The sequence below is a fragment of the Chiloscyllium plagiosum genome, unplaced genomic scaffold, assembly GCF_037043375.1.
Source record: "Chiloscyllium plagiosum isolate Xiang-an unplaced genomic scaffold, Cpla_swu_hap1 HiC_scaffold_39, whole genome shotgun sequence".
Classification (NCBI taxonomy): domain Eukaryota; kingdom Metazoa; phylum Chordata; class Chondrichthyes; order Orectolobiformes; family Hemiscylliidae; genus Chiloscyllium; species Chiloscyllium plagiosum.
The window spans coordinates 65,022,293-65,030,207 of record NW_028270177.1 but is presented as its reverse complement, the minus strand read 5'-3'; the positions used below and the strand labels follow the sequence as shown (position 1 = coordinate 65,030,207).

Genomic DNA, 7,915 nt, shown 5'->3' with positions numbered 1-7,915 from the left:
TATGTCCCTGTCAGGCACAGAGGAAGTGATAAGGTAGGGGAACCGTGGTTTACTAAAGAAATTGCATCTCTTGTAAAGTGGAAGAAGGAGACTTATAAGTTGAGAGACAAATGGTTCAGATGAGGCGATGGAGAGTTACAGATCGTCTGGGAAGGATTTAAAGAGAAAGTTAAGAAGAGCAAACAAAGGATACGAGCAGTCTTTAACAAATAGATAAAGGAGAAACCTAAAGCTTTCGATGAGGATAAAAAGGCTGATGAGGGTAGGAATAGGGACAGTCAAAGACAGAAGTGAGATGTTGAGTGCGGAACCTAGAGATCGGAGAGGTACTAAACGAACATTTCTCATTGGTTTTTACTCAGGAAAAGGAGAATATTGTAGAGGAGAAGAATGAGATACGAGATATTAGACTTAAAACGGTCAATGTTAGTTATGAAGAGGCGTTAGCAGTTCCAGAAGGAGTGAAAGTAGGCCAGTCACCTAGGCCAGTTGGGATTTATCCGAGTACTCTCTGGAAAGCCATGGAGCAGATAGCAGAACATTTGGCTTTGATATTTGAGTCGTCATTGTCTACAAGTTTAGTACCAGAGGAATGGAGGATTCCAAATGTTGTGCTCTTGTTCAAGGAGGGCAGTAGAGATGACGCAGGTAATTCAAAATCAGTTAGCCTTACTTCTGTTGTAAGAAAGGTTTTGGAAAGAATTATAAAAGGTAAGATGTATAATCATCTATAAAGCAACAATTTGATTTCAGATAGTCAACATTGTTTCGTGAAGGGCAGGTAATGTCTCACAAAGCTCATTGAGTTTTTTTTTTGATAACGTGACCAAGAATGCAGATGAGGGTAGAGCAGTCGCAGTGTGATACATGGAATTCAGTAAAGCCTCTGATACGTTTCCACATGGTAGGCTGTTGAAAAATAATGCAGAGGCATGGGATGGAGGATAATGTGGCAATTTGGATTGAAACTGGATTTCTGAAAGAAGGCAGCGAGTGGTGATGGATGAAAAATATTCAAGCTGGAGTCCAGTTAGCAGTGGTGTCTCACAAGGATTTGTTTTAGGACAACTGCTGTTTATCATTTTTATAAATGACTTAGACGCAGTAAAAAGGTGGATGAATTAGTAAATTTGAAGATGACAATAACGTTGGTGGAGTAGTGGACAGTTTGCAAAACTGTTACACGTTGCAGGGGGACTTGGTTAAACTGCAGAATTGGGGTGAGAGGTGGAAAATTGAGTTAAATGCACCTAAATGTGAAGTGATGCACTTTGGGAAGAATAACAGGAAGGCATTGTATTGGGCCAACGGAAAGATTGTTGCTGGTGTGGATGTGAAGAGGAATCTTGATGTCCATGAACATAGATGCTTGAAAGTTGCCACCCAGGTTGATAGTGCTGTTTAGATGGCATACGGTGTGTTAGGTTTCATTGGTAGAGAGATTGAGTGCCGGAGCCGCAAACTCATGCTGCAAATGTACAAAACGCCATTGCCGTGGCAGGTGGCATATTGTGTACATTTCTGGTCGCCGTATGTCGGCAAGGATGTGAAAGCATGGAAAAGGTACAGAGGAAGTTTACCAGGATGTTGTCTGGGTGGAAGGTCTGATGAGGAAAGGCTGAGAGAAATGTGTTTGTTCTTTTCGAAAAGAAGAAGGCTCCGAGGAGATTTGGTGGAGACATACAAGGTGATCAGAGAATTAAATAGGGTAGACATGAAAGTCTTTTTGCTCGGATGATGACTTCAGCTTGTACGAGGGTACATAGTTACAAACTGAGGGGTGATAGCTCTAAGATAGATGTCAGAGGCAGGTTCTTTACTGAGAGAGTTGAAAGGGCGCGCAATGCCCTACCCTCCAGTGTGTTTAACTCAGCCACATTATGGAGATTTAAACAACTCTTGGATAAGCACATGGATGATCTTGGGATTGGGTAGGGGGATGAGCTGAGAATAGTTCAAAGGTCGGCGCAACATTGAGGGCCTGTTCAGCGCTGTATTCCTTTATATTCCATGTTGTATGTCCTTCCCCACAGTAAACATTCAAACAAAGGACAGGATTCCTATCTCCCCCATCTCGAGTGGCACCAAACAGAGATGGGCTTATTGATTTTTGAGGTGTCCCTGTACTCTTCGCAGACTCTTTTTTGTCCTTAATGTATTTATAAAACCAGTTATGTCTGATTTCAGCAAAGCGACATGCTGCAATTGAGCGAGGTAGAATTCAAAACTATGATCGTCCGAATCGAATTCAGACGCGTTATCAATAGACAATAGACAATAGACAATAGGAGCAGGAGTAGGCCATTCAGCCCTTCGAGCCGGCACCGCCATTCAATATAATCATGGCTGATAATTCCTAATCAGTATCCTGTTCCTGCCTGATCTCCATAACCCTTGATTCCACTATTTCTGAGAGCTCTATCCAACTCCTTCTTAAATGAATCCAGAGAGTGGGCCTCCACTGCCCTCTGGGGCAGAATATTCCACACAGCCACCACTTTCTGGGTGAAGAAGTTTCTCCTGAGCTCTGTCCTAAATGGTCTACCCGTATTTTTAAGCTGTGTCCTCTGGTTCGGCACTCACCCATCAGTGGAAATTTGTTTCCTACTGCCAGAGTGTCCAATCCTTTCGTAATCTTATACGTCTCAATCAGATCCCCACTCAATCTTCGAAACTCAAGGGTATATGTTGTTATCCATTACAACATTGGGCCGACCGAGCGCCGACTTCCTCTCAGCTTTTACTATGTGCAATGCAGACATTCAGATCGGGAGAAATAAGATTGAGAAGGTGAAGAACTAGCAAAGGTAATCAGCGTCACTGTATTAATTCAATAATCCCACTTTGTGAAGCAGTGCCTTTCCCTAAAAAAGGAAACACACTTGTCTTCACGTGCCCCCTTCAGTGTTGTCAGGATCTCGGCTGAATGTTTCCATTGTTATAGTCAGTCACTACACGAGTTCATGATCCACTTCAGTGAAATATACTTGCATAATTTGAGTCATGGGCTCTTCCCTTCAAGAGACTGAACAAGTTCAGCGAGAAAACTCTGTTTATTTCTAGCCCCGGATCTAGGATAAGATGAGTTGAACGGCTCACTTATTAGTGCCGCTCGCTCACTGGATGCCAGTGCGTCAAAACGAGGCACTGTGACCATCAGCCTGTTCTGTGCCTTCCTGCAGTACATCTGCTGAACGACATCAGATTATCAGAGCTCCGCTTTTTTCACATTGAAACACAAGGCGATAATATGAACTGTTTCGAAACATGGGGAAGGCAACTTTGCAGCTGGAGTTGGTTATGGAGTCAACGACCGACACAAGAGTGTGTACAAGTCAGGTGACAAGGTTTCCTGCCAGAATCGGTCCAGTGATCCTTTCCGTCCGTCTATCAGGACAATGACAGCAGATACACGGGAAACTACTACCGCAAATCCATCTCCAATCATATCACCTTTCTGAGTTGGAAGTATCTCGCTGATCCTTCAGTGTCGCTGAGTGTAAATACTGGAACTCCCCCCATCGGTATCATGGCTGTATGTCCGTGCTGAGGAGCTGAAAGGTTCAGGAAAGTAACTCATCCCATCCATCACTCGGGTAATTCGGGATGTGCCCTGAATCCTATCCCATTGAGTGACGGCTATATTCCAGGAAAACGTTTCTAAAAGCTGAAGGTTCCTCTCAGACACCTGCAATCATTTGGAAATAAGTTGAGAAGTGGAGCAGGACAGTGAAATAAAGTGATCGGCAATGATGGCTGGGAGGCATGAGGCAGGAAGTGAGCGTGGAACTGGTGGTGCAAGACTCAGTGTCAGTGTTAATCGTTCAACTTTTACTGCCCAATGTTAACAATTACTTACACATTATACCTCGTTAAATCTCCACAATGACCTTGTTCCTGTTGTTGAGATCCCCTCTGTGTGTATTAACGTGATTCATGGGCACGGAGAGGATAAACACATCCTCTTTCTCCTGTCAGTTTAAACAGGTGAAGGTATCAGTTTGAAATGAATGCAAAGGGAAATTACCTTTTTCTGTGCCTTTTCAGTGGAGAATGTTCAGCTGTAAACTCTCTGTATTTGTAAATTAGAGGACTGATTGCAATTCTCCGTGAGCAACATTGATCCGAAAACACATTTCCAAGTACTGTGACGAAGTGGTTAACCAACTTCACATATGGATGAGTAAATACCCGAAATGTGCGGCGCCGTGGCCTAGTTGGTTAAAGCGCCTGTCTAGTAAGCAGGCGATCCTGGGTTCAATTCCCAGCGGTGCCTGTTTGTTGCATTCGTATTTGGTCTTGGTGTTTCAACTGTTCACAAATGCCGTGTCATCCAAGTCTCAACCGTGTCTTTTTGGACATTCACCCTTTTATGATTTGGAGATCCAGGTTAAGTTACAACAGTGATTTTTTTTTAGTTACGAACTATTAATTAAGTCTGTGGTTTCTTTCCGTTATTCCACAAGCACTTCTGCTTCTTATCCTCTTTTTTCCCCCTCCTTCATTCCCAGTTTGGTAGGAATAACGAGATTACGCAGGAGGTGTTGCAGATTTGCCGGAGAACTTTGTGGTAATGACCGAGACACCACCAGCTGATCACTCTCATTCTCTGATGTCAAAGTTCATTCATTTAAACCAACAATATATACATCGTTGTGCTTCTTTAGTTGTAGTATACTTGCGTTTTTTTCTTATGGTGGATTCAGAATCCTCCTTTGAATTCGAAACAGTCACAAATGTTTAAGGAAGAAATGTCGCCTGTCCTGAGATCGAATTGACAGACACATTATCCGGAGAATGTGAGCCCAGATCTACACACTACAGTCAATGAGCAAAACTCTTCTCAGCAGCTGCACACTCAAACTGTCTCGAAATGTCAAACTTTTAATCGAGCAGAAATAGGTAATGAGGTGTATGCACAGACTGAATGTTGGAGAATGTGAAAGAGAAAGAGGGTGAGGTGGATGCACAGAGACAAATAGAGACAAATGGAGACACATGCTGAGTTAGACACTGAAAGTAATAATTCTCCATTCGACATTGCTGAAAACTGACAGGAAGGAAACAAGAAAAGGCAATCATTTACGTACAGCCTTTTACCAGCTGAGATCAACGGAGGCAGCATTACAGTCAATAAAGTCCTTTTGAATTTGTAAAGGTGACAGTTGTCAGCCATTGAGTGTGTTTTTTATAAATATCCTGATTCTGCAGATAAGACTGATAATTTTCCCAGCATTATAATATATAAATGTATAACTGTCGTGTTCTGTCGATCTGAAACTTTAACTCGGATTTTCTACACAGATGTTGTCGGGCCTGCTGAGTTTCTCCAACAATTCACACTTTTTCCGTTCTGATTTACGTCATCAAAGAAAAATGAAACTCAGTATTCTGTTGATGGCTTCATTTTTAAAACTCCTAAAAAAAAACTGTTTTGCACCCTAAAAGTCAAGTATACACTACACTGACTATACACCTGCAAACATGCAAAATCACTTTCAAATTCAGGCCGTGGCAGACCCAAGACCGAACGTCTCTGTATCTTATTGGAGTCTCGACAACGCATGGGAAATTACGTTTCCGCGACCTGCCAAATGCACAATTATGAAATTAACTGGCTGTAACAACAAGCTCCATCTTTACAGCCTCTCCTTGGCAGAGTGAGAGCGACAGAATAATATTGCGTCACAGATAACTTTCCAACTACATATCCACTCTATCATTACGGCCACCTTATTACATCTCAGGAATAGTACCTGACTGTATCGCACCTCAGCAGAAAGTGATATCTTTAGAAGCTGGAGATCAAAGTCAATAAATGTAGCACCTGGAAAGCACAGCCTGTCACGCAACATCTGAGGAGCAGGGGAGTCGACGTTTCGAGCATTCCATGAACAGCTTATACGTGAAACAACGAATTTCCTGCTCCCCTGATGCTACTTGACGAGCACCACACTTTTTGACTCTATCCCACCTCAGCTCATCTGCTTCGGAAAATTAATGATGAACTTGCCACCACTCAGCTTGATTCATATGTCACATGTTTAACAGCTTTCAACATTCTATTTCTCATATGAATCAGATAATCCAGATTACTATATAAAAAATAAACTGTGGATGCTGGAAATATGAAAAACAAGCAATATTCGCTGGAGAAACTCTGCATTCTCTCAGTTCAATTGAATAGTTGAACATTAAACTGGGAGCAGGAAATGAGAAAGCCGCAATTTAAAAACTGCTACATTTCTCCAAAAGAATATATAATGTGCAGTGTTTCGATCAGGCTCTCACCGTCTCGAGTGCTGATAGGAATGGGGAAATAAATGTTGGCCCAGCCATTGCTGAACAAATGAAAAAAGACGACTTTTTGCGTTACTCATCAGTTGCTACCCCAGCAGACCATGTCAATTTTAATCATTAAGCAGGACAGCCAGACCACTCTGCATTTTAGACTCTTGCAACGTCTCATTTAAATTAAAGGATCATTATTGAATGTTCCTGACAAATATCTCATGCTTCACTTCATACTGCATGAATCAAAATTTTACTCACAATCTTCCTCATCTCGACATCACTTAATTTTAATACGTTTAACGTTCGATTCACGGCTCAATTTCCAAACTACGTTCAAACAGAAAAATGCGCGTTTTATAAATTGAATATTAAGCTGAAATGATGCATGTTGGAAATCCAAATATCGCTCGATCACTCTTTGTCCCTTACTTAGATTGTCCGTGTGAGACACGTTTACCTTGAGCGTCCTCTTTTTGAATTCTGCCATGCTGGGTAAAAAGAAGACCGAGGCCAGCCGCCTATCCACCCCTCATCATGATTTCATAAACGTCTCGAAGGTTACACACCAGCCTGGAACTGGCTGCTGGGAAAAGCCCCTGCTCAAACACGTTCTCCTTACAAGCCGTCTCGACACTGCAACATCCTTATAAATCTTCTCTGCACACTTTCAAAATTTACAACATATTTCCTGTTGAAGGTGATCGAAATTGTCAGCAGTATTCTCAGTGTGGCCTCATTAATGTTCTGCACAGCCACAATATGAGATGTGAACTCCAATAATCGATGTTCTGACTAATGAAGGCAAGCGTGCCAAATGCTTTCTTCACGAACTTTTCGACATGTGACACCAATTTTCCTGCTGTTATAATCTTTGCTTTGACTTACAATGTCGTGCTTGTCTTCTTAACTACGCTTTTCTTCTGCCTTCACGCATCTGTGGCTCAAATGCATGAACACTTTGTTCCTTTGGGTTTCCCAGTGCTCTACCGTTCATTGAGTACTCCCATGACGTGTTACTTACAAAATGCATCGCCTGATGTTTTTATTGTTATTTTCAGCTTCCACTATCTGCCCATTTGACAAATCCACCTATAAAATCCTGGAACATAAGACGTTCTGCCTCACTGTTAACCACGTTGCCAATTTTCGTATCCTCCTCACTTTTTCTTGTCATTTCCCCCACATTATTTCTACATTGTTTATGTGCAATCACAACCATTAAGGGACACACCATTGATTCTTGTTGTAGACAACTGCATACCAGGTCCTAGTCACAGAAACAGCACCATCCTTTGTCTCCAAGCACCCAAATAAGTTTGCATCGAACTTACCACATGACCCTGAATCCACTTATTTTAATCCTGTTACCAGTCTCCCGTGTGGAATCTTGTCAAATGCTTTCTATTATCCTCATAAACAAAATCAACTTCACTACCCTCGTTTACACATCTGATCACTTCCTAAAAAAATACTCTGATCTGAACATACTGTTATTTCCGCAGGAGGTGGAATTAAGTGGCTGTTTTCTTTTCAGAGGGAGAACACGAAAACCCTGACCTCCTCTGACAAAACCATGCCAACTCTCGCTGGTCAAACTTTATCTGGAGAAGTTGCAATTAAC

The 7,915-nt window shown here is 42.0% G+C and overlaps 1 non-coding gene across 1 annotated transcript; it reads left to right on the top strand.

Annotated features, from left to right (window-relative positions):
* Window positions 1-4,202: 4,202 nt before the first annotated feature.
* Window positions 4,203-4,276, top strand: trnat-agu (transfer RNA threonine (anticodon AGU)). Its single transcript has one exon. It is a non-coding gene; the product is annotated as a tRNA-Thr (tRNA).
* Window positions 4,277-7,915: the final 3,639 nt, after the last annotated feature.